The sequence below is a fragment of the Panthera tigris genome, chromosome A3, assembly GCF_018350195.1.
Source record: "Panthera tigris isolate Pti1 chromosome A3, P.tigris_Pti1_mat1.1, whole genome shotgun sequence".
Taxonomy (NCBI): Eukaryota; Metazoa; Chordata; class Mammalia; order Carnivora; family Felidae; genus Panthera; species Panthera tigris.
Window position 1 is genome coordinate 37571347 of NC_056662.1, and position 27807 is coordinate 37599153.

General features: G+C 37.5%; 1 long non-coding RNA gene across 5 annotated transcripts in view; it reads left to right on the forward strand.

The window, feature by feature from the left end:
• The first annotated feature begins 3777 nt into the window (after nt 1-3777).
• LOC102957224 overlaps nt 3778-27807 on the forward strand; it is a 313391-nt gene continuing 289361 nt past the window's right edge. For all 5 annotated transcript variants that reach the window (XR_006215588.1, XR_006215587.1, XR_006215590.1 and 2 more), the window contains exon 1: nt 3778-3968. This is a non-coding gene — a long non-coding RNA (uncharacterized LOC102957224). The remainder of the gene's footprint in view (nt 3969-27807) is intronic.

Below are 27807 nucleotides of genomic sequence, written 5' to 3' on the forward strand. Positions count from 1 at the left end.
ACCACAGGCACTTAAATGCTATTGATAAATCATGCACACAATGGGGCTCTGGTTTGGAATTGAATTAAACCTTGAGTTCAAACAGGTTCTCCCTCTGGTTATATCTGCTTCATATCTAGCAAAACGCATGAGTGAAGCTGGATGGAAGTGACTAGAGGAAAGGAAAACAAGCCCCAGAGAAATAAAGTTTGTGTATTCTGAGCTATCAAGAGCCCTTGCCCTACAAACATAAGTTTTCAGCTTGATACAAGGCTTTTTGGCAGGTGCAACATTTGTCTTCTTCCAGATGAATTGGAAATGCAAGGAAGGCTTCATAGGACGGGCTGATTATTGCATTCTGGGTGCTGTGTGTGCAATTTTTTCGCTGGCAATTCAGATAGAAAGATGTGTTAGATAGACTCTCTAGAAGATGTGGTAATCCCTACCCTCAATGAGCTTATAGGTTATTACATGCCAGGTTCCAAGAACCTTAAAAAAAGAACTCTATAGCCTGCTTTAACTTGCCTTTTACTGCCTTATCTCGTATCTCTAGCTTACCATAGATGGTCTAACAATGCCACCACATGTAAAATACTACTTCTTGCCTCCCTGTCTTCGTTTATATCATCATTTCTACCAGGCATGCTCTGCCTCTTTTCACTCTTTCTCTGAGTGACTCCTGCTCAGACTTTAAGATCCAGGTTGGATATAGCATCCCCCAGGAAGACCTAGACTGGGTCAGATACATCTCTTTATGTTCCCTTATTGCTCTGCGAATGGGACCAATGTGAGCCTTAGCTCACTGTACTGCATGAAAGAATTTCAATCTGAAATGGAACTGGAGGATGTAAGGTGGACAATCTCGCACATGTGTCCTCAGGAAAACAAAACTTCAGGACTGAGGGACTGAGTTCTCATAAATGCCTGATTTACAGAAAACTGATAATATTAGGGTTTTCGTAAGTATTAAGCAGTTGGTCAGGAGTTATCTCATCTCAACCTGGGGAAATTTTTGCTTACGGTTTCCAGAGACACGACCAAGAAATGATCCACATTGGGCTGGTCTCACAAAATAAGCTGAATTGAGCTTCATTTATAGGACTGCACTAGTTTCATCTGCTTGGGGCATTTTCAAAGCTGGTTTCCATTTATTTTTAATTTTAACAGACTTTAACGAAACTCCCCATTCTTTACATTCCCTTCTCAGAAGAAGAGCCCACCCCAAACCCTCAGTGGACCTACCTGGAACTTGCTGCATGGCCTTAATTGCAATTCCTCTGCTATTCTCAGATAAACTCATCTTTTTGACAATTTTGAGCTTGTCTTAGTCTACCTCTTTTTTTTAGGTCAACATCTGCTACCATTATTTGTTGTTTGTCTTCTCTGGCCTGTGAGATACTCAGGGGCAAGGACTTTGTGTTTTTCATCTTTTGGCACCCAGAACCTGATGAGGTACCTATAGTCATTGGAGGTTTAACAAAACTTTGATGAAAGAATGAACTACTGGTTCTGGTGGTTGCTTTAATAAGGGTCCACATACTCTTGTGGGTCCACATACCTACAAGATATTTTACTTTAATGTCAGAATTACCTGGGATAATACTATATTCATTGTCAATTTGGTTACTATTGGGAGAAGTTAGTCACTGATGGTGTTTAAGAAGATAATCAGAATTTTGCTTTTAGATAATCTTGTGGAATATAACATTGACTTAGGTGAGGAAAGACCGGAATTGGGAGAATCAATGAGAGATGATAGGGTTTTTTGAACATTTTTATCTTCTGCAACATTTGTTTATATCTTCTGCTCACTTTCCTACAAATAGTTTGGTTCTCTATCTATAAAGTATAAGTACTTTTAGTATTTTAGGGATACTCTCTCTCATATATCTGCAAATATTTCCTAAGGTTAGCTGTCTTTTACTTTTGTTTCTGATTTTTAAACATTCATTCAGTTATATGGAGTATTTTGTATTTAACACCCATCTTGCATGAAACTTTAGGATGAGTTCCTCAGTGTCACATGGTCTGAGTTAAAGCTTTTGCTTTAACTTAAAAAAGGGGAAACAGGAAACAAGGATGGGCAAGACTGGAGAAAGCTTGTAAGATGCCTATGATTGTTGGTTACAAGATAGGTATTTTCTCATTTTAGGAAGAGATTTTTCTAACAATAATTCATAGAAGTTTCCATCCTAAATGAGGGCTAAATTTTATTGATTTTTTCCCCAGTGTATGTTAAACTGATCATATATATATATATATATGTATGTATATATGTATGTATTTATGTATATATATATATTGTATATATGTGTGTATATATGTATGTATATATATATTGTGTATATATATATATATATATATATACTCTCTCTCTCTCTCTCTCTCTCTCTCTATATATATATATATATATATATATATAGTATATATATATTACTTATCTGACCTATTGATGTATTTTATCCTAATAAAAAATCATCCCTGTATTCTTGGGATAAACTCTACTTTGTCAAGATGGGGGATTTTTAAAATATAACATTGAATTTAATTAGCTAGTATTTTATTTGGATATATTGGATCAATATTCATGAATGAAATTAGCTAATGAGTGTTTCCTAAGTAGGTATTATGTACTGAGGTTTCCTAAGTAGGTATTACATAATGAGGTTTAAGAGAATGTTTTTTGAAAACAGTATTTCTGTGGTCAGGTAATATATATCGTGTGTTAGAGATTCAAAATGAACAATTTTATAGGTAAGAGTTCTGTTTAATGTTTTTATAACTTGGAGTTTTCCATAGTTGTTGGAAGATAGTATATATTTTTTTCCTGTAACAGTTTCATTCAAAAAGTGGATATTAATAGAGCTCAGGCTACAATGACAAAAAGACACACATGGTTCTTGCCCCAAGTAATGCAGAACCAAATGGCTAGGGTACAGACAAGTAAACAGGCAAATTGAGTCACATTTTGATAAATGTGATACAATAGAAAAGATACAATAGGGGAGACCAGGATGCTGTAGGAGTACAGAATTTCCTATTCCAATGTGTGTGTCTGTGTATGTAGGGATGTTTTGGGGAAATTTAATATAAGATTCTTAAAAACCAAAATTGAAGCTAAAACTTATTAATATCTATGGTTCTAGCACAACTAGAAAACATGTTTTTGAAATGCTGCCCTATACTGTCGTTGTCTATGTCAGGTTTTGATATAAAAGTTACTTATACTTGTTCATTAAAAAGGAAAGATCTTTGTGGCTTTTTATTTTTTCTGCCAATATAAAAAATAATTATCTGTTTCCTTAAAGTATAAATATATTTGGCCACTTTTTTCGTCAATTCTGGCAATTTTCTTTCCAGAATATTGTTAGTTTTCCAAAAACATCTCTTTTTATTAACATACCCATTACACAATGTTATCTTGTAGGTACTAATGTCACTCTATTGTTACAATGTTCTTCTTATGCCAAATTCTACATACTGGTATTTTTTCTTGTATTTATTAAGGATTATAGTAAATAGAAGAACCATTATATATTGACTGCTTACAATATGTCAAGCACAGGGTGCTAAGTGGATTTCACAAAATTTATCTTACTATGAAAGAGGTACTATCATTATTGCCATTTCTGAGATAAAGAACCTGAGGATCAGCAAAATTAAGCAACTTATCTGATGTCACACAGCTTTGTAAGTGATGGAGGCAGCATTCACACCTAGAATTGTGTGAACTTAGGGATGGCTCTACTGAATCTTAGATTTGTGAGGTTTCTGTGTATTTTTCACCCCTGGAGGAGGTCATCGAAAGGACATGACCGCCAATTGACCCCTACGCTGGATCCGGGCAATTGGAGGCTCCTTGCCCCCTCCCCTGGCCTTGGATTGTTTGTTCCACCCACCATCCCTTCGGAGGAGCCATTTTCAAGGACGCAGCTTTGAGAGTAAGGAGTTGCTTAGGACATGGGGACCATATAGATGACTGAACCCAGGTAAGACCTCTATATAGCTTTTAAGATTCTGGCGGCAGCTTGGGAAATCTACTTGTTCTGCAGCTGCCCAAGACAAGCCCTGTAGTTTTAAGCGTGCCACCTAATGATCCGGAGGTCTGCCTCTTTCTTAGGTCTCTCCTTGGCCTCCGTGTACTAGGGACGGTTTGCAAACACACACACACACACACACACACACACACACACACACACTAGCTCTAGCATGTGTCTATAAATTCTTTTTCTCTTTTCAAATCCATTAGTTGCTCTTTTTCGCTCTATTATCTTTTCTTTCTTCCGTTTTTTAATCACACTTTCATTTTTATTAATCATTTCACTTATTTTACTTGTCCGCTTTTAACGCCAAAACGAGCACAGGGTTTTACTGTAAACTGAGTGCAATTTTGCGGTATTTCATATATTTGCATAAGAAATACCTCATATATGCTATAATCTAAATGTCTACTTGAAATGTTTATTTTCTTTGTGACATCATATTATTGAGAAGCATATAGATCATTATTAATTTTTAAATAACTGGATTTTTTTCTTCTTATCAATATCTAGTTTTATAGAGTAATCCTAAGAGGATGTGGTTTGTACATTTTCTGTTCTTTTGGATGTGTTGATCTTGAATTGCTGTTGTTCTTTTTTTATTTGTTTATTAAATATTTGCTGTAGTCTTGGATATGGTCTTATAGATAGTATGGGGTATGGTCAAATTTTTCACTTAATATAAAAATATTTCCTTTTCAATAGGAGAATTTAGCATCTTTGTGTTTCCGATAAAAATGAATACTTGGCCCTAATTCTTCTTGTGTTGAATTTCCCACTTTCTTTTGAACGTCCTTTTTTCTATGTATAGACTGTATTTTACTTATGCTTATATTCAGTGGCTACTATTAAAATAGACCTACTGTTTTAAAGTATACTTGTGGTTGACTTTATCAAATTTCTTTTTTTTTTTTTTTTTTAATTTTTAACGTTTTATTTATTTTTGAGACAGAGAGAGACAGAGCATGAACGGGGGAGGGGCAGAGAGAGAGGGAGACACAGAATCCGAAACAGGCTCCAGGCTCTGAGCCATCAGCTCAGAGCCCGACGCGGGGCTCGAACTCACGGACCGCAAGATCGTGACCTGAGCCGAAGTCGGACGCTTAACCGACTGAGCCACCCAGGCGCCCCGGCTTTATCAAATTTCTTATCAAAAAGATGGACTCTTCTTTATCTCCATGTGGAGAAAGGAATAGGATACATGTTTAATTTTTCCCCCTCCACCCAGTATACAGCCTTGAAAAATTGTTAAACACTAAGACTATTATTAAATAATCCCCTTTTATCAAAAAAAAAAAAAAAAAAAAGAAAGAAAAAAACTATTATTACATTTGTTCTGATGTTCTGTTTTCCGCCTTAGGAGCATCTATAATTCTTTACTTGAATCTGTTTCTTGATATGTCTTCAATTTTTCCCCATATTTTTATCTATTTACTCTTCCTCTTCATTCTTTTTAACTTAGTCTGTTAAAAGCATTTTGACTTTCTGCCATGACCATAATATTCTTTTTTATTGATTTCCGTCTTAATTACTTGAATTTTCTATTTCTGTTTATTTAACTTTTTTTTTTTCAGTGAGCCTTTCTTAAATCTGTTTTGATCTTCATTTTGTACTTATTTTCCTAGCCTTGGTTTATTGATGGTACTTGCCTTTTTCTATGAAAAGAAAGGAAGATACGTATACTCTAAATTTTACTGTAACTTATAGGAACTTTTTTTTAGAGGTATACTTTTCTGAAACATTTTATATCCTATATGGAAAAGGGAAAAAAGCTTACATTGGTGTTTTCAGATTAATTGTTCTTGAATAAAAAGTTCAAGTGTTTATTAATTAAGATGTTACTGTGTTTATGCCTACCCTCCCTCTCCATAGAATAAGCCAGAGAATTCTTTTCCCTCTTCCAAGTTAACTTTTCCCTACCCCCACACCCAACCTGGCTTATCCTGAAGGTCCTCTTGTTTCCACCCTGTCTTACAAAGTTTATCCTTACTTAACTCAACATTTCAGGACGCAACCTTCTTTAAGTCTCCAACTTCCATGTACCCCTAGTGCATGCTGGGAGCTGTAGTCTTCTAAGGATGCAAAAAACCTGAGAAGCTAACAGGAACAAAGGAGGAGGGAGGACCCTTGGGATGGCTCAGGAAGTTACTTTTTAGCTTTTGAGACATGTGTGCCTATCTTTCTGAATAGTGCAGCTCCATCCAGGATGTAGTTCAAAAAATAAGAGAAAATCTTTTTCTATGTCTTCTCAGGGCCTGTTTTCAATTTGTTCTGAATATTAAGTAAGTACAGTAAAACCTTGGATTGTGAGTAACTTGTTCTGCGAGTGTTCTGCAGGATGAGCAAACGTTTCTAATAAATTCTAACTTGATAAAGGAGTGATGTCTTTCAATATGAGTAGTATGTGATGCCAAACGTCACATGATCACAACTGAGCCAATGGTTTTTGAAATTTGCTTTGATCTAGAAGTGCTTTGGCTTCCAAGTGTGTTTCTGGAATGAATTATGCTCACAAACCAAAGTTTTACTGTATTGTGTAGTCTGGGAATGAAGTCCCTAACCCAACACCCTGTCATTGCAGTTGGGAGAAATTCCTCTCCCACCTGGTGTCTGGTCTAATCAACTTTTGTTTGCATTGCTGTTGTTAATTCTTTGTCTTGCCCTTTAACTTGCTTGTATCCTTGGATATGTTTATGAAGGTAGATAGAATGTGTGGCAGAGTCAGTTATGTTGCTACCATTTAACCTAGATATCATGTGTATATATATTTTAAGGACAAACTTTGTAGTGACGAATTTTTAATTAAATGCAAACGGTAGCATTTGGACGGGCCCCTCTTTGATTAAATTTCAACCCGCTGTAAACACTGAGGAAGCCAAACCACTACTCTTTACCCTCCTATGAAAGAACTGTTCTTCCAATCTTCTCTTATGGGCAAGGTATCATTCTGTTCATAGTTTATTTATCCTCGTGAATGTCTGGAGATTTGGGTACCAGTCTTGGTGGGCAAAAAATTGTACCTTTGGCACCACAGAGAGAGAGTGCAGTGTGATGCTCAGGCATGTGGATTCTAGAGCCAGTGTGGGTTCAGATCCTGGATCCTTCTCATCCTGAATGTGTTTCTACTGTAGTTTTCTAATCATTCTGTCTTGTTTGCCCAATCATAAAACAGGGCCAGTAAATAGAGTACCTCCAGTGGATGGATATTGTGATGACTTAATAGATTGTAAGTAATCAACACAGTAAAATACTGAGAGGAGTACCTGTCACATTGTAAACATTCAACATATGTTCCCTGCACTTAAGAGAAACACATTTTTTTCTTGAGTTTTTGAAAAATTACATACAACTTAACTTTAAATACCCAATGAAGTGATTTTCCTTTGGAATACCTTCTCCAGGTGTTTTTCTGATTTCTTCATGCACTTCTGGCAAAGTTGTTGCAAAAAGGACTTTTGGTCTTTCTTACTATTTGATGTTTGTAGGGTTGCATTTCTCTCAAGCTCAAGTGACAGTGAGGAGCTGTTCGACTTCTCCTTCATCCCCTGCCTGCCATGCCATGGGAGTAATGTTACTGACTATAAAGTTTTCATAAGATTGCCCACTATCATTCCCGAGACACCCACGGCAATGACTAACCCAGCATGATGTTGCATTGTCAAATACCCTAATGAGATGTATGCAAAACTTTTTAAATGACTCCATTCCTCTTGTTCCAACCGATGCTCGCATTAGGCAGAGAAGAGCCTAGAGGTTGTTGAGGAGAGCAGGAGTTAGAGGCTGCTCTGATATTTTAAAGTTTATTGTTCTCCTCGCAGATTCGTATTTCAAAGCATAGCCATCCAACTGTGTGGCACTGTAATATACACAGCTGCTGGAGGCTAGTGGGATGATGAGGGTGGTGACTCATTCTAGAGCTCTACGTTGCAGGTCAATGAGAATGACTTGCCTGAGGGCCTTGAAAAAGAACAAATTGGAGTCCTGCTCTAGCTGTCATTTGATGGCAAGTATCCTAGACATTATATTAAATGGACCGGATATTTTTTTCAATGTTTATTTTTGAGAGACAGAGAGAGAGAGATTGTGAGCAGGGGAGGGGCAGACACAGAGGGAGACACAGAACTTCAAGTGGGCTCCAGGCTCCATGCTGTCAGCACAGAGCCCAACGCGGGCCTGAACTCACAAACTGTGAAATCATGACCTGAGCCAAAGTTGAACGCTTAATCGACTGAGCCATCCAGGCACCCCTGGACCTGGTATTAAGCTTAATGACATCACCTGGTTTTATTGGGACTGTTCTGGTTTAAGACCTGAAAATTTCACTTCCTGGAAACCCCACTGGTCCTGAGAAAATGAGTACAGTTGGTCACCATAATTGGAATTAACTACAGCTTTGCATTTAGAACAAGCTATATGAACTTGGCCAGGTCACAGGGCCTCCTTAGGTTGGATTCCTCTTTTATAAGTATTTACCTAGCAATATTACAAGAATCACATGCAATAGTGTCCATGAATGTGCTTTGTGTCTTGTGAGGTACTATGCCAATGTCAGAAAATGTAGTCATTGAAGACATTGTTTCTTTGGGCCATACTGGTCTACCAGAGAATCTCAGAATGGAGGTTGTTAAGCAAAGCTGAAAGCCTGTGTCCTGAAGACTTCTCCAAAGCAACGGTGCACATGACTCCAAAACCAATTGGGTTGGCAGAAAGATTTGAAGGAGGTTTGGGTGTGGGGGAAAAGTGAGGGTTCACAAAGATCCCTGGCATGCCATCCTGATGAATTGATATTTGATATTTGCAATAGCTCTACTTTATATTTACGGTGGCTCTAGACATAGGTGCCTACCCAAACCTTTTCATGGCCTTAGACTAGTCTGGCCTTCCTGGCAGAACCTGCTATTTTTATATGTAAAATTAAGATAATTTTATGTAGAATCAATGATTCCTCAACTTCCTTTTGGCTATAAGGTCACATTACACCAGTGCATTTCAGATGTTAGCCATTGTGGGAGACAGGTGGTCTCTTGACCTCAATCTCTCTTAGGCCTTTTTTTGTACCTCATCACCTATTTCTTTCTTTTACTTCTGACATTCTCTAATTATCTCCTTTGTACATTTATTTGCTCTTATTTCCCTTTTGCCTCTAGAATATTAAGTTTGTGAGGAATGTAGAATTTACCTATCTTGCACCCAGCATGGCAGGTGCCTGCCTGATATGTGTTAAATGAATGAGTGGACTGGACATTCATGGTTATCTTCTATGGATCACAAGCCATACTAGCTTGATATATTTTGGATGAATAAATAAATGTTGGAAAAAAATTAAATGACCCAAGCATGAATAGAATAACACAAACTTTGTTAATATTTTAATTTCTTCTTTTTAAAAAAATTTTTTTTAATGTTTATTCATTTTTGAGAGACAGAGAGAGACAGAGTGTGAGTGGGGAGGGGCAGAGAGAGAGGGAGACACAGAATGCGAAGCAGGCTCCGGGGTCCAAGCTGTCAGCACAGAGCCTGATGCAGGGCTTGAACTCACGAACTGCAGATCATGACCTGAGCCTAAGTCGGATGCTTAACTGACTGAGCCAGTCAGGCACCTAGCAATATTTTAATTTCTTTAAAATCAATATTGTTGATAATGAGGAGAGCAAAAGATTGTGAAGTGTACAGTTTTCAGCTACCTTTAATGCCAGGATGTTGCAGACTTGCCGATATGAGACCCTGGGTTGTAGTTCAAGCAAGAGTTTGTATTGGAAGTTTCAGGTAATCTGAAATACTTATTGAATATTGACTTCAACTGTTACATAGCATTTACCCCCAAATTCCTTTTTTCTGTATCACAAGATGTTAATACAGTCCAAAGTAAAAGATGGTAATTAATTCAGAGTATGAAAGTGGTGGGGTCTAGTTCTGCAGCGTGAGTAAATTGCCTGCTACAACTCTCTTTTCCCCTCTTCTATCCCAATTCAGCCATGGGATGTTGCCTGACGTGAAACCTGGAGGAATAACAGGGCAATGACCAGCAGGGTAGGGAGAGAAGGGAGGGTGTGTAACTCCCAGATTAGGCCTGTTCCCTCTTATGATTCACAGCAGATGTTATCTGCTAAACTCAAACAGCTGATCCTTGATTTAAAGATAATTTGTTTATTATTATACTAAACAGAGCCCGTAAATCTCTATTATAGCCTGATGAGAACCAAAGAAAATACCGTATGCTGAAAGCACCAACAGCTTACATTTTCCCAGCTTCATTCTACCCTGTAATCTGAACCACTGTTAAAAAATATTGACATTTTCAGAGAGAATTATAAGCAAAGCAATAAACAGTCCACGTTTTGTGGTGCATTAAATGTGTCTTGAGTTACAGTTCCAAGTGGAAATCAGGCTCAACTTTGGTAAACTACCAAGCACTGTGTTTTGGTGCCGGCTGAGTCTTGTCCTGAAGGCCTGTGTTCTTTCAAGCTTCTTGAATGTATCCAGTTCCACCGGGTTCACGTTCTCAGAGAGCACACTGGTTGCACAAAGAACAGAGGTTGCATAATGCCCCTATAAGTCCCATTACAGCTATTTGCACAGCTGTAACCATTATAAATAAATTACTTCATAAATTTCAACAAATGAAATCATGTTATTTTATTTTGTCTGCTTTGTCTCTTCTTTGTGCCACTAAGTCGCCAGTATGTCATTTATTTTGGCTCATTTTTGTGAAAATGAGATTTAAAGGAGAGCCCAATTACAGCATCTGAGAGCACTGTTTTCCCATCCCCCAACCTTTGTGTTTTTTTCCCCTGTCAGAGGAAAAAAAATAGCTGAAAATAAGAATAGTTAATGGACTGATATACGAACAAGTATGTAATAAGTTCCGGGATCACATTTCTTTGCTTCTGGCAAGTATATTGAGGTATAATTTACATGTAGTAAAATTTGCATTTTATAGGAATAGAGTTCTTGGAGTTTTGACAAATAAGTTGACTTTTTTAAAAGTTCATTTATTAAATTTATTTTGAGACAGAGAGCACGCACCCGTATGTGCCGGGGGAGGGGCAGAGAGAGAGGGAGAGAGACTCCCCAGCAAGCTCTGCACTGTCAGCGCCCAGACAGATGTGGGGCTCGAACTCATGAACTGTGAGATCATGACTTGAGTCGAAATCAAGAGTTGGATGCTTGGGGCGCCTGGGTGGCTCAGTCGGCTAAGCGTCCGACTTCGGCTCAGGTCACGATCTCGCTGTCCGTGGGTTCGAGCCCTGCATCGGGCTCTGTGCTGACGGCTCAGAGCCTGGAGCCTGTTTCAGATTCTGTGTCTCCCTCTCTCTGACCCTCCCCCGTTCATGCTCTGTCTCTCTCTGTCTCAAAAATAAATAAACGTTAAAAAAAAACTAAAAAAAAAAAAAAGAGTTGGATGCTTAACCGACTGAGCCACCCAGGTACCCCTGACAAATAAATCGACTCTTGAACATGAGTTTGAACTTTGCGGGTTCACTTAAACACAATTTTTTTCCCCACAAAATACGTGTATAGTACTATAAATGTATTTTTTCTTCTTTATGTTTTTTTTTTAGTAACACTTTTCTCTACCTTAACTTTATTGTAAGAACACAGTCTATGATACATAAAACATACAAATTATGTGTTAATCAGACTGTTTATGTTATCAGTAAGGCTTCTGGTCAACATTAGGCTATTAGTAGTTTAATTTAGGGGGAGTCAAAAGTTATATGTGGATTTTCAGCTGCATGGGGGTCAGTACCTTTTAATTCATGCCGTTTGAGGGTCACTGGTAGTCAGATGACCACCAGTAATCACCATATGGAATATTTCCATCACCATCACCATAAAGAGTCTTATAGAGTCTTTGCAATCAACCCTGCTCCCCATTATTAACTGTATTTTCTGGCCCAGACTGTCATATAAATGGAATTGGAGAGTATTTAGCCCTTTGAGTCTGGCTTCTTTTACTTAGCTTGATGTTTTTGAGATTCAGCTGTGTTGATTTAAGTATCAGTATTTTATTCTTACTGCTGAGTAGTATCACCGTTTTGCTTCCTTTCTCAAGTGAGGGTCATTGGGTTAATTTCAGTTTTGTATTATGAGTAAAGCTGCTTTAAACATTCTTGTACATTTTTGAGGACATGTTTCATTACTCTTGGATAAATACTTGGGAGTGAGATTGCTGGCTCATATGGCAAGTGTATGTTTAACTTTATGAAAATGCCAAACTGTGCCCAAAGTGTCTGTTTCATGTTACATTCCCACCAGCAGTGGAGGAGAGATCAATTTGCCTCTGCCTTCTTTACATAATTTGATGTTGTCAGGGTTCTTTTCTTACAACTATTCTAATTGGTATGAAGTGGCACCTCACTGTGGCTTTAATTTACATTTTCCTAATGAGTGATGATGCTGAGAATGTTTTATGTGCTTATTGGCCATTTGTATATCTTCTCTGGAGAAATGTCAGTTCAAATACTATGCCCACGTTCCTCACAGATTTAAACATGGAATCGCCATAAGATCTAGCAATTTCATTCCTATGTATATATTCAAAAAATTTTGAAATCAAGAACTCAAATAGATAACAGTATATAAATGTTCATAGTAACATTATTCACAATAGCCAAAAGGTAGAAACAACCTAAATATCTACTGACAAATGAATGGATAAACAAAACGTGGCATATAAATACAATGGGGTATTATTCAGCCTTAAAAAGGAATGCAATTCTGGGACACCTGGGTGGCTCAGTCTGTTGAGTGTCCGACTTCAGCTCAAGTCATGATATCATGGTTCGTGGGTTTGAGCCCCACGTCGGGCTCTGTGCTGACAGCTAAGAGCCTACAGCCTGTTTCAGATTCTGTCTCTGGCTCTCTCAGCCCCTCCCCGACTTGTGCTCTGTTTCTCTGTCTCTAAAATAAATAAACATTAAAAAAATTTAAAAAGAATGTACTTCTGATACATGCTATAACATAAATGAAACTTGAAAATGTTATGCTAAATTAAATAAGTCAGACACAAGGATGAATATTGTGTGATTCCTCTATTGATGAGGAAAAGGCAAATTCACAGAGATGGAAAATTTAAAAGTAATGTTGAAAAAGAAAACCAAAGCTGGAGGCATCACAATTCCAGACTTCAAGATGTATTACAAAGCTGTAATCATCAAGATGGTATGGTACTGGCACAGAAACAGACACATAGATCAATGAAACAGAATAAAGAACCCAGAAATGGACCCCAAAATGTATGGTCAACTAATCTTTGACAAAGCAGAAAATAATATCCAGTGGAAAAAAGACAATCTGTTCAGCAAATGGTGCTGGGAAAACTGGACAGCGACATGCAGTAGAATGAACCAGGACCATTGTCTTATACCATACACAAAAATAAGTACAAATGGTTGAAAGACCTAAATGTGAGACAGGAAATCATCAAAATCCTAGAAGAGAAAACAGCAATCTCTTTGACCTCGGCCGCAGCAACTTCTTACTAGACATGTCTCTAGAGGCAAGGGAAACAAAAGCAAAAATGAACTGTTGGGACTTCATCAAGGTAAAAACTTCTGCACAGTGAAAAAAACAATCAACAAAACTAAAAGGCAACCAACAGAATGGGAGAAGATATTTGCAAGTGACATATCAGATAAAGGGTTGGTATCCAAAATCTATAAAGAACTTATCAAACTCAGAACCCATAAAACAAATAATCCAGTGAAGAAATGAGCAGGAGATGAATAGATACTTTTCCAAAGAAGACATCCAGATGGCTAAAGACATGTGAAAAGATGCTCAGCATCACTTATCGTCAGAGAAATACAAATCAAACCACAATGAGATACCACCTCACACCTGTCAGAATGGCTAAAATGAACAACTCAAGAAACAACAGATGTTGGCGAGGATGCAGAGAAAGGGGAACTCTTTTGCACTGTTGGTGGGAATGCAAACTGGTGCAGCCACTCTGGAAAACAGTATGGAGGTTCCTCAAAAAATTAAAAACAAAACTACCTTATGACCCAGCAATTGCACTAGTAGGTATTTACCCAAAGGATATAAAAATGCGGATTCAGAGGGCACATGTACCCCAATGTTTATAGCAGCACTGTCAACAATAATAGCCAAATTATGGAAATACCCCAAATATCCATCGACTGATGAATGGATAAAGAAGATGGGATATATATATGTATACACACACACACACACACACACACACACACACACAATGGAATATTACTTGGCGATCAAAAATAATGAAGTCTTGCCATTTTTAACAACATGGTTGGAACTAGAGTGTATTGTGCTAAGCAAAATAAGTCAGTCATAGAAAGACAAATATCATACGATTTCACTTATATGCAGAATTTAAGAAACCTGAGAATAAGGGAAGGGAAGGGAAGGAAAAATAAGTTACAAACAGAGAGGGAGGCAAACCATAAGAGATTCTTAAATACAGAGAACCAATTGAAGGTTGCTGGAGGGGAGGTGGGTGGAGGGATGGGCTAAATGTGTGATGGGCATTAAGGAGGGCACTTGTTGGGATGAGCATTTGGTGTTATATGTAAGTGATGAATCACTGGGTTCTACTCCTGAAACCAATACTACACTGAATGTTAACTAACTTGAATTTAACAAACAAATAAATAAGTTACTAGAGGTGGGGGAGAGAAGAAAATGAGAAGTTATTGTTTAATGGATACGGAGTTCCTGTGTGGGATGATGAAAAATCCTGGAAATGGGTAGTAGTAAATATTGTACATCATGAATGTACTTATTGCCACTGAATTGTGCACTTTCAAAAGGTTAAAATGGTAAATTTCATGTTATGTGTATTTTATTACTATAAAACCGTTTTATAAATGGATTGTCTTTTTATTTTTGAGTTGTAAAAGTTCTTTACACATTCTAGATACTAAGTCCTTATCAGATATTTGCTACCATTCTGCGAAGGTGTCCTTTGATGCACAAAATGTTTTAATTTTGATGAAGTCCAATTTACATACTTTTTTCTTGGTTGTGTTTCGCGTTTCATAGCTATAAAACCATGCCAAATCCAAGGTCATGAAGATTTATAGTTATGTTTTCCTCTAATGAGTTTTAGTTCTTACAGTTAGATTTTTGATCCATTTTGAGCTGACTTTTGTTTATAGTGTAAGTTAGAAGTCCAAATTCATATTTTGGATATGGCTATCCGGTTGTCCCAGCGCCATTTGTTGGAAAGGCTATTTTTTTCTTTATTGAATTGCCTTAGTACCCTTAATTAACTTTAATTGACTGTATGTGTGTGGAATTATTTTTGGACCCTCAAGTCTATTCTATTGACCTATTTGCATATCTGTGTGCCAGTATCACATAATCTTAATTACTGTGGCTTTGTAGTAGGTTTTGAAATTGGAAACAGTGAGTCCTCCAACCATGTTTTCTTTCTTTCTTTTTTTTTTTCTAAACAGTTTTGGTTATTCTGGATCCTGTGCATTTCCATACGACTGTTAGGATCAGGTTGCCAACTTCTATAGAAATGACAATTGGAATTTAGATATGGTTTGATTGAATCTGTTTATCAATATAGGGAGTATCACCAATAGTAACAATATTAGGCCTTCCAGTTTGTGAATGTGGGATATTGTTCCATTTATTTAGGAATTCTTTTATTTCTTTCAGTGATGATTTATGGCTTTGGTGAACAAATTTATACTTCACTCATTAACTTTATTCCTATGTATTTTATTCTTTTGATACTATTTTAAATGGAATTGTTTTCTAATTTTTTTTGGAGTGTTCATTGCTAGTGTATATAAATTAAACTTATGCTGTATATAGACCCTACATCCTGCAAACATTAAATTTATTAGCTATAATTATGTATTTGTGAATTACTTAGCATTTCATATATATATGTATACGTATACGTATATATATGTATACATATACATATGTATATGTATATGTATACATATACGTATACATATATATATATGTAAAATTCCATCCACAAATAGAAATGGTTTTATTTTTTCCTTTCCAATATGAATGGTTTTTGATTTGTTTCTAGCCTTATTGCCCAGGCTAGTACCTCCAGTACAGTACTGAAAGTAGTGGTGAAATCTAAGGGGACAAGCTTTCAATTCTATCACCATTAAGTATGACATTGGTTGGAGATTTTTGTAGATGTCTTTGTCAGTTTGAGGAAGTTCCCCTCTATTCCTAGCATAGTGAATGTTTTTATCATAAAGGTGTATCAGATTTTGTCAGTTTTTTTCCCCTGGGTCTATTTTGTGTAGTTTTTATCCTTTATTAATATGGTTTATTACATTGATTATATTTTTGTATGTTGAACCAGTTTTGCATTCCTAGGACAAATCCCAATTGATTATGGTGTATAATTCTTTTTATATGCTGCTAGATTCAGTTCGTTAATATTTTTGAGGATTTTTATTCTAAGAAATATTGTTCTATAGCTTTCTTTTTGTGAGACATCTTTGTCCATTTTGGTATAAGGATAATGTTAGTTTCATGGAATGGGGTAGGAAGTGCTCCCTCTTCTATTTTTAGAAGGGTTTGTGATGGATTGATGTTCTTATTTAAAAGTTTGGTAGAATTTAACATTGAAGCAATCTGGTGTCAGGCTTTTTATTTGTGGATTTTTCTTTATTACTAATGCAATTTCTTAACTTGTTATGGATCTATTCATATTTTCTATTTATTCCTGAGCCACTTTGGAAATTTCTGTCTTTCTATGAATTTGTTCATTTTATTTGGTTATCTAATTTGTTGGCATACAATTGACCTTGGTATTCTCTTGTAATACTTTTTATTTTTGTAAGGTTGGTAGTAATGCCCCATCCTTCATTCTTGATTTCAGTCATTTGAATCTTCTCTCTTTTATTCTTTTAAATATTTAACTAGACTTAAACAGTCTGGCTAGCCATTATTAATTTTGTTGATCTTTTAAAAGGACCAACTTTTGATATCTTTGATTTTCTTTATTGTGGTTTCTAATTTCTACTTCCTTTATTTCTATTCATAATCTGTATTACTTCCTTCCCTCTGCTTGTTTTGGATTTGGTTTACTCTTCTTTTTTTCTAGTTTCTTAAGATGCAAGGTTAGGTTGTTGATTGGAGATCATTCTTTTTAATGTAAGAATTTGAAAGTATAAATTTCCCTCTGAGCACTATTGCTGTATCTCATATGTTTTGGTATGTTGTGTTGACATTTTTGTCCATCTCAAAGTATTTTCTAGTCTCCTTTGAGACTTCTCCTTTGGCACATTGTTTATTTAGGAGTGCATTCTGTAACTTATGCTTAATTGTGAATTTCCCAAATTTCCTTCTGTATTGATTTTAGTTAATTTTCAGTGTGGAAGTCACTTTCTATGATTTCAGTCCTTTTAAATTTATTTTATTTTATTTAAAAAATGTTTTAGTGTTTCTTTATTTTTGAGAGTGGGGGCGGGGGGAGGGGCAGAGAGAGAGGGAGACCCAGAATCTGAAGCAGGCTTCAGGCTCTGAGCTGTCAGCACAGAGTCCAAAGCAGGGCTCAAACTCACAAACCATGAGATGATGACCTGAGCCAAAGTCGAACGCTTAACCAACTAAGCCACCAGGTGCCCCATAGTCCTTTTAAGTTTATTGAGACTTGGCTTATAGCCTAACATATAGTGTAGCCTAATGAATACTCCATGTTCATTTGAGAAGAATATCTGTTCCGCTGCTGTTGGGTGAAGTACTCTGGATGTTTGTTAGGGCTGGTTGGTCAATTTTGTATTGCTCCAGTCATCAGTTTCCTTGCTGAACTTCCGGATAGTTTTTCTGTCCCTTATTGTAAGTGGCATATCAAAATATCCAACTTTTATTGTTGAATTGTCTATTATTCCTTCAATTCTATCAGTTTTTATCTAATGTATTTTGGAGCTCTATTGTTAGATGTCCATTTTTGCTTTAAATGTTTTTTTTCTTTCTCTTTCTCTCCTCTCTTTTTAATGCTCTCAGTATGCCTGTGTTGATATACTCAACAGTTTACACAGGTCTCTGATGCTCTGCTCATTTCTCCATCTCCTTTTTCTCTTCCTATTTGTCAGATTGAATCATCTCCTTAGCCTATCTTTGAGTGCACAAGTGCATTGGTTCCTTCCTTTTTTTTTTTGCCTGCTAAAATCTTCTGGCAAAGCCCTTTGGATGAATTTTTGAATTTTAATTCTTGTAGTTTTCAACTCCAGATTTTTTATTTGGGGTTTATGTAATTTTTATCTCTTTATTTCTATTCTCTATTTAGTGAGCCATATTTCTCATACTATACTTTAGTTGTTTAGATGTAGTTTCCTTTTACTCTTTCAACATATTTAAAATAGCTGGTTTAAAATAACTGTCTAGTAAGACCAACTTCTGGACTTCCTCAGGGAGCTTCTCTTTTTTGTTTTTGATTTTTCTTTTCAAATTTTTATTTAAATTCTAGTCAATTAACATACAGTGCAATACTGGTTTCAGGAGTAGAATTCAGTGATTCATACATACAACACCCAGTGCTTATCATGACAAGTGTTTTCCTTAGAACCAACCACCCATCTAGCCCATCCTGCGCTCAGCTCCCTCCATCTGCCCACAGTGTTCTCTATTGTTAAGAGTCTCCTGGGGCACCTGGGTGGCTCAGTCAGTTAAGTGTCCAACTTCAGTTCAGGTCATGATCTTGTGGTTCATGCATTCGATCCCAGTGTTGGGCTCTCAGCTCGGATCCTGGAGCCTGCTTTGGACTCTGTGTCTCCCTCTCTCTCTGACCCTCCCCTGCTCTGCTATGTCTCTCTCTCTCTCTCTCTCTCTCTCTCTCAAAGATAAATAAACATTAAAAAAACCTCTCTTATGGTTTCTTTCCCTCTCTCTCTTTTTGTTTCCCCTTCCCGTATGTTTATCTGTTTTTTTTCTTGCATTCCACATATGAATGAAATCATATGCTATTTCTCTTTCTATGACTGACTTATTTCGCTTAGCATAATACACTTAGATTCATCCACGTCATTGAAAATGGCAAGATTTCATTCTTTTTGATAGCTGAGTAATATACCATTATGTACACACACACATACACACACACACACACACACACACACACCTTCTTTACCCATTCGTTAGTCAATGGACTCTTTCTGTAGTTTGGCTATTGTTGATAATGTTGCTATAAACATTGGGGTGCATGTACCCCTTTGAATCTGTATTTTTGTATCCTTTGGGTAAATACCTAGTAGTGCAATTGCTGGATTGTAGGGTAGTTCTGTTTTTAACTTTTTGAGGAAGCCCCATACTGTTCTCCAGAGTGGTTGCACCAGTTTGCATTCCTATCAGTAGTGCAAGAGTGTTCCCCTTTAGGGAGTTTCTGCTTATTTTTATTGTGCGTAAGCCATACTTTCTTCCTTTTTGCATGTTTAATAATTTTTGTTGGGACACTAGATGTTTTAAATAACATGTAATAACTTTGGCAGTTATTTTCTCACCCCTCCCCAGCATTTGTTGTCATTGCTACTTTTTGTAATTATTCTTTGTTTAGTGACTTCTCTGAACTAATTGTGTAAGGTCTGTATTCTTTAGTGTGTAACCACTGAAGGTTCTACTGAATTAGCTTAGTGGTTACCTAATGTTTGGACATAGATTTCCTTAAATGCCTGGAACAAATAAATCTCTTAGTCTTTGCTTAGGGGCATGCCTTCAACACTCATCCAGGTGATTGATAACTCTTCTTAGCTTTTACTTCCTACTTGTGCAAAGTCTCAAAATCAGTTGGTGTGCACACACAGCCTTATGCATGTGTGTGACTTTCTACTTTCATAGGAATATGATGGAGCTTTCCAAAGTCCCCATCGACTTCTTTATCTTCATATTTTCTTTTTCAGTTTTGTTTTTAGTCTGTTGTTTGCCCTAATTGTATCTGTCATCTCAGGCAGTCACAACTTTATAACTATAGCTTTTTATTGTTTTTGATAAATGCCCCACAAGGAGAAGCTTTTTGCATAGGATTAGCTCCAACTTAGGTCAAATAAAAACAAACTTTTCAAGTGGGATCCTCCAGGGACCCAACAGACAGGCTAAAATTATGACAAAATAATGGGAGTGAGGCTTTGAGAGAGCTTCAGCTCGTTCTGTTCCTTCCGCACTGGAATGTTGCCTATTATTTTCAAGAGTACTGCTGAGCTGGAGTGAGGAGCCCTGAAGTTCATGTTCTTACTGAGATTCAAACATATTACCAACCAAACACTCCATGGATTGAAAAGCTTTAGGTTAATTCCTAGAGTTCTAAAAAAGTTGGTGCTGACATTTTTTGCAAGTTTTCTCTTTTTTTGTAGTATGTTTTTATTCAAATATTTTTTTATTCAAGTATAATTAACATACAGTGTTATATTAGTTTCAGGTGTACAATATAATGATTCAACAGTTCCATACATTACTCAGTGCTCACCATAATAAGTATGCTCTTTTTTTTTAGTTTTTTTTTTTTAAGTTTATTCTTTTTGAGAGAGAGAAAGCACAAGTAGGGGAGGGACAAAGAGGAAGGGAGAGAGAGAATCTCAAGCAGGCTCTGCACCATCAGCATGGAGCCTGATGCTGGGCTCGAACCCAGGAACCGTGAGATCATGACCTGAGCTGAAGTTGGAAGCTTAACTGACTGAGCCACCCAGACACTCCATAAGTGTACTCTTAATCTCCTTCACGTATTTCATCCATTCCCCCCCTCCCCTCTGGCAACCACGAGTCTGTTGTCTATATTTAAGAGTCTGTTTTTTTTTGTTTGTCTATTTTTTTCTTTGTCTGTTTTGTTAACGTCCACATATGAGTGAAATTATATGGTGTTTGTCTTTCTCTGACTTACTTCACTCAGCATTAAACCCTCTAGATCCATCTATGTTGTTGCAGATGGCAAGATTTCATTGTGTTTTTATGGATGAGTACTATTCCACATATATATCACACATCTTCTTTATCCATTCATCTGTTGACACTTGGGTTGTTTCCATATCTTGGATTATTGTAAATAATGCTGTAATAGACATAGGGGTGCATATATCTTTCTGAATTAGTGTTTTTATTTTCTTTGGGTAAATTTTTCCACAGAAGACAAACAGATGCCCAACAGACACATAAAAAGAAGCTCAATATCACTAATCATCCCAGAAGAGCAAATCAAAACACAGTGAGATATCACCTCACACCTGTTAGAATGACTAAAATCAAAAACACAAGAAATAACAAGTTTTATTGAGGATGTGGAGAAAAAGGAGCCTTTGTACACAGTTGGTGGGAATGAAAACTTGTACAGATACTGTGGAAAACAGTATGGAGGTTTCTCAAAAAGTTAAAAATAGAAATACCATATGATCTAGTAATTTTTGTGAGGTTTCATTGCTTTTAAAGAGGAAAAATTTTAGAGGTCCTCACTCTGCCATTTTTGCTTACAAGAAAGATTTTATTTATGTGTATTGTTCTTACATGCTAGTGCCAAAATACACGTAATGGGTATTATATCCTTTTCTCAAATGTAGTTGAGGTTGGTATTTGCTTTTAATTTGAGCACTAGGCAACATAGAAGGAAACCTGTTTTACCCACTGACCAGTACAGAATTGGAAAAACTATGAGGACAAAAATTCATTGTTATTTTGTAGGCCCCTGGCTCAGTCCTCTTGCAGGACGTGAGCCTCCCCAAATAATTTGTGTTTTCTAATAAATACTTCTTTCTTTGATCACTAGATTAAATTAAATTAGCTGAAGTTTTTAGGTCTCAAAAATAAGACTTCCTAATTCAACTTGATTATGATGAAACCATTTGAATTTGGGTACAAATGCAAAGTTGAGACCTACAAATATGATTAAACTTCATCGGTTAATTTTAGAAGATGGGAAGATTACTCTTACCTGAGCAGGGCACTATCCAGATGCCTGACCACTCTCACCAAGACTGAGAACTCGGTTGGCTCCTGAAAGAAAGACAGCCCCATGCTCATTTCTTCAGGAAGGACAAGCCTTATACATGTTACACCTGCTGAGACCCTTTGGGTAAAGAAGTTCTTTTCCACTTCCAAATCCTCAAGAGGAATTCAGTTCCATTTGGTCCTCGTTCTCTCCATCTTCTCACCACCTCCTTAGATCCTTCTCATTTCTTTCTCCATTCCATGCTTCACCCATTGTGGTGAGAAACTGTAGCCTTTATTTGACTCTTTGGGTAAGGGCCCTTCTTTTCTTCCACGCTGGGTCTAGGGGACATGGGATGTAGCATGGGAGCTTGTTTTTAATTATATTTGCAAATATGTATTTTTGTCTAAGCCCTATCAATTTAGAGAAGGGAAAAAACCTGCTTCTAGCTCCACCTCCATAACTAGGATTTTATTCCTAAATCAGACTGTCTAAGCAAGGATGACTTATTTCATGATGTTCAGCAAATACATAAAAATCAGGCAAGCACTGGAGGCTCTACTCTAGAGATAAGTGGAGCTAAGCATAAAATACGTGTGCTAATAGCTCTGCGTCTGACTTGGCCCACATTTATGAAATGATGACTCTTCGTATCTGGTAGGTCAATTGACTGAGTTTAAACTCTGATTAACCCAGACATGGATAAATTACATTCATCTTGAATCCAGATGGCAAATGTGCTTATGACTTCTGGTACTTGACTGCACTGCCATTCCAGTAAAGTTGCATACAGCTGTTAACTGAATACTGTTGTGTTGTGTATATGGAAGAGATGCAAAATATCTGAAATGTGAAGAATTTATTTGGAGTGTAAGTCCTTTGTATGCCCTGACTCAGTAGCCACAAGACACTACTGCCATGATATATTTGGTCCAACAATTGTCCCCATCTAAAAAATTAAATCACATCAATGCCTAATTCATATGAATTATTATTTCACTGTTGGTAGCTTGCATTGCAGAATGTTCTGAACTAGGAGCCAGGTCAAAACGTGGTATATATGGCAGATTCAGCTCAACTGAGCAAAGCATGCACCATTCAATCGTTTATTTACATAAGCAAATGTTTACTACAAGCCTACTATGTGCTGACAACTCTGCCTGATGCTGAAAGATAGCAGCAAAGATAGTGCACTTTGAAGAAACAAAGCTTTGCCTTCTGTTTGGATCAGAAACCATTAGAAGAACCATCAGTGCAAATTTGGTAAAAACAGTTGCAGTCAGATAAACAAACGAACTGTTTTCTTTCACACCAGAATTTTTATATATTATATAGAGCTGCTTTGCCCAATATGATAGCCACTACCCACTGACAGTACTTTAAATTTAAGTGAATTAAAATTGAATAAATTTGAAATTTCAGTTTGTTAGTCATTCTAGCCTCATTTTAAGTATGTGACAGTCACATTTATCCATTGGTTACTGAATCGGATGGCACAAATGTAGAACATCTCTATCATCACAGAACATTCTGCTGAGCAGCTTAGATATAGGTGGAATGAAGAAAAAAACCTGGTGACTTCATTTACAACTTAATGATTAATATCAGGCACAATTTATGAGTTGACATTACTTCCTACAACAGACACATTTATGAGGACAAGAAATTTTCTAAAACAGGTTTTATAAGCGTTGAAGTTACAAAAAGACAGACTTGGCAGTTAATTTAAAGAGTTGTTACCTCATGTGTTCTCATTTTCTTTATACTGAATGTTAGAAAAAATAGTGTGAGCCAATGCAAAACTAATAATAAGGATTATGGCAGGGATTGCTGACTCTTTGTCAAAATCCATTCTTTTCTTTTTTTTCTCTGCAACAATATAATGCTTCTTGGCTGACTATCTACACTGCAGTGCCCACCCTCATGTACAGGTGTAGTGACTTGGTTCTCACCAACAGAATGTGCAGAGAAGTGACAGAGCCCTTAAACAGGCTGGTGTGCTTCCTTCATACCCTTTTTTCCTTTGCTACAAGTCAGCTGCTGTACCACAGCTTCCAACATGCAGAAGAGAACACCACCCTATGTAGGGCATGGTGGAAAAACATGAGAAAAATCCTAGTCTTTAAGACTGTAGAGTCAAGTGGCCCAATAACCTGAAAGTCCATTTGATATATAAAGAGAAAAGAACTTCCGTCTTACTTGACCCTTTACATTTCAAGGTCTGTTTGTCACAGCAGCTAATATTACCCTAGCTTACATAAGAGCTGATATTAATTTTAATTTTGTCCAGAAATTTTTTTCAGCCTTAAGTGCCAGAAACAACCACATTATCAAGAAAAAAATTTATAAAACCTTTTTCTGAATAAACACCTCTTTTATCCATGATAAAATTGTCTCCTATCTTTATAAGGCTCTTATTTTGGGTTGGATTCCCTAGAAGCAGAGCCTCCTATGGGGATTCTCTTGCTTTTATTGCATGAGGACTCTCAAGAGAAACACCCTGAGTAAGGGGAGCAAAATGAGTAAGGGGAAAGAGCCAAGAAAAGATGTGGGTTCAGCTGGGTACTAGCTTCAGCTTGATTTCACCAAGAGCTCTAGAGTATAAATCTTACCACCAAGTTGTTTCTGCTTGAGACAGGGCACAGAGTTTTGAACTTCCAAATTAGTCATTCTTCACTGGTAGAACATCCCCAGCAATTTTAGGATGAGGGGCTCTTATTGGGTGAGGGAAATCCTGAGAAGAAGAAGGGAGCTGTGAACTGCTTCCAGCCAATACTCTCATAGCTGGGGCATGGGTGTGCCAGTCACCAGTGGAGTTACAACAATTTCTTATCTCTCAATATGTGAATGTATGATTTATGGTTCCCTGTTAGACAAGACCAATGGGAAGATTCTCTTCCCAAAGGGAAACCCGTATTTTTTTATGGCTCTACATGCGGTCTCAAATTTTGCAGAGCAAATTTCTTTCATAGGAAGATGGGCAGGCAAAAGTTAACTTTTGGCATAAATACAGAAGTTGGGACAGTGGTCTGCATATGAAGATATGGGCAAACAAGAGAAGGAAGGAACAACACTCTTCAGGGTTCCCCGAAGCTAGCAGGTATGGGAGAGCACTAGTGTGTGGTGCTACAGAACCTGAATTCTGGAGTCAGATGGCCTCTGCTTGAATCAAGTTTCTGTCACTGACATGCGTGTGACACTGAACAAGTCACTTGACCTGTCTTTGCCTCAGTTTCTTCCTCTTTAAAATAGGGATACTGATGAATGCTAATAACTACAGTCTGTTGCATCAACTTATACTCAAGGATACGAAGGCCTTTGAATGCTGCCTGGAGCACAGTGAGTGGCATATGGAAGGGTAGCTCTGTTAGGGAAGCTAGATCTTAAAGTGAGAAGCTGAGTGTGCCAGAGATTCTTCTGAGAGACTGAGAGATTCTTCATCCACAGAATAGGGGAGGGCAATGATTAAACAAGTCCTTGGCCTCTGGAAGCAGATATTCTAGGATCTGATACTACAGCATGACCTTAGGCAAATTATTTAAATTCTTTATGTCTTGGTTTCCTCATATGTAAACTTGGAATAATGGTAGCACTTTTCTCAGAGAAGTAGTGAAAACTAAATGAAATAATAATTGTAATGCTCTTAAACACTATCTAGTACATACTATACCTTAATTAAAAGCTGTTACTATTCTACAAGAAAAGGCAGGGGGATTTTTGCAGAATTCGTTGCTTGGGGCAGGTTCATTGCTTATATGCAGGGGTTTATGAGACCAGTGTGAGACCATAAAGATAAGCAGAAACTGAGGTGAAAAATCCCACTGTACAAAGCAAAGGTGCTTTGACTTGGTCCTGTGGGCACCATAAACCCATTGAGTGTCATACATGTTTTCTCAGGTTTCTTTCAGAGTAAGGAAGTGGTACAAGTTGGTTATTGGTGCACAGCAAGTGATCCCATAACTTGGTGTCTTAAGACAACAACTATTCATTTAACTCAGGATTGTGTAGGTTGGCAGTTTGTACCGGGATCAATTTGCACTGAGAGATTCTTCAGGTCTCAGGTGGGTTTCTTTGTGGTTCTGTGTTTGTTTCCTGGTCACATAGTCTGCCGTGGTCCAGAGGCTTGGCTGGGTGTTGGTTTGGGGCACCTTGGTTCCCCTCCAGGTGGCCTCTCGCAGAGAGACCCTGTTCTCACATCAGAGGCAGGGTTCCAGTGAAGGGTGCACGATAGTTCTTGAGGCCTAGGCTCTCAACTGCACATCACTTCTCATGAATTTTCTTGGCTAAAGTGAATCATACGGTGGAGCCCAGAGTCAAAGTAGTTGGGCTTACAAAGTTATAGGGGAATGAGCATGGATACAGGGAAGTCACTAATTGGGGCCACCAGTATAAAAACAATCTAGCACATTCTCCATGGATTACTTCTTTAATTCATGAGAATGGGCAGAGGCAGAAACTATCACACTGCTATCCTCTTCAAAGTTAGAGAATTAATATAATTGCCCAATTTATATAACTAAAGAAATAAGGAAGATAATTTTGACAAAATGTCATATGTATGATAAAGAAAAGTACAAAGGTTTAATATCTGAACTCTATATTAAGCCATGTGTATTGTTTTAAGGTTACTTTAATGTTTATTTTTGAGAGAGAGAGTGAGGAAGGGAGCAAGCATGAGTGGGGGAGGGGCAGAGAGAGAGGGAGACAGAATCCGAAGCAGGCTCCAGGCTCTGAGATGTCAGCACAGGGCTTGCTGTGGGGCTCGAACTCATCAACCGAGAGATCATGACCTGAGCCAAAGTTGGACGCTTAACTGACTGAGCCACTCCTGAGACGTTCCTTAAGCCATATATATTTGATATAATTTATACACATTGTTAATTTTCATGTAAGCTCTGAGCAGTTATAGGGAATAGATATTTTATTGAGGATGGCTACCCTGTGAGAAGAGAACCAGATGAAGATCATAGATTAATAAGATTAATGGCTGTGTTGTACTGATATTGAATTAAGGAACCAAAATTAAGTTTTGAACCCAGACCATCCAAGCTTTGCCTACGTCCCTTGAGTCACTCACCTAAAGTCTTTGAATAATAATTTGCACTTTTGTTACATGGTGGTGTTTCTATCACTGTGCTTTTAGCACATTGCCTAGAGTTTTCTAGGCCCTCAGTAAGAAATCATCCCTTCATCATTAAATCATTAAAAATAATTTAGTTTAATTTTCTCTATAAAAGGTAAGGAAAAATGTAAAATTTACATAAAAAAGGTATAAATCTTTTTCTTTTGAATATCCAGTTTTCATCTGTGCCTTGAACAAAACTGGGCTATGTTTTTTGTTTTTTTTTTTTAATTTTTTTTTAATGTTTATTTATTTTTGACACACAGAGAGAGAGACAGAGCATGAGTGGGGGAGGGGACAGAGAAAGAGGGCGACACAGAATCAGAAGCAGGCTCCAGGCTCTGCACTGTCAGCACAGAGCCCAATGCGGGGCTCGAACTCACAGACGGCGAGATCATGACTGAGCCGAAGTTGGACGCTCAACTGACTGAGCCACCCAGGCGCCCCTGGGCTATGTTTTTGTTTGGGTTGCCCCAAAAGCTGGCCCTGAGATAAGGATTTGAATGCAAGTAGTTTATCTAGGAAGGGAGCCCAGGAAACATTGGTGGGGAAGTGAGGCAGGGAAGGGAAAGCAGATAGTAGATGTGTTCTGATGCTGGTTACCACTGTGGGCACTGGGAGCTCCATGTCTTTGTGGAAGCCTGGAGACAGAATAGACCATATGCCTCATAGATGTCTCACCTGAGAAGTGAGGGAGCTGGGGCAGTGATACATCCACTGACATCAGTCCGTGACTAAGGGCTGCTCCCAGGAGGTAATATTTGCCTGGCAGGTCCAGCCAG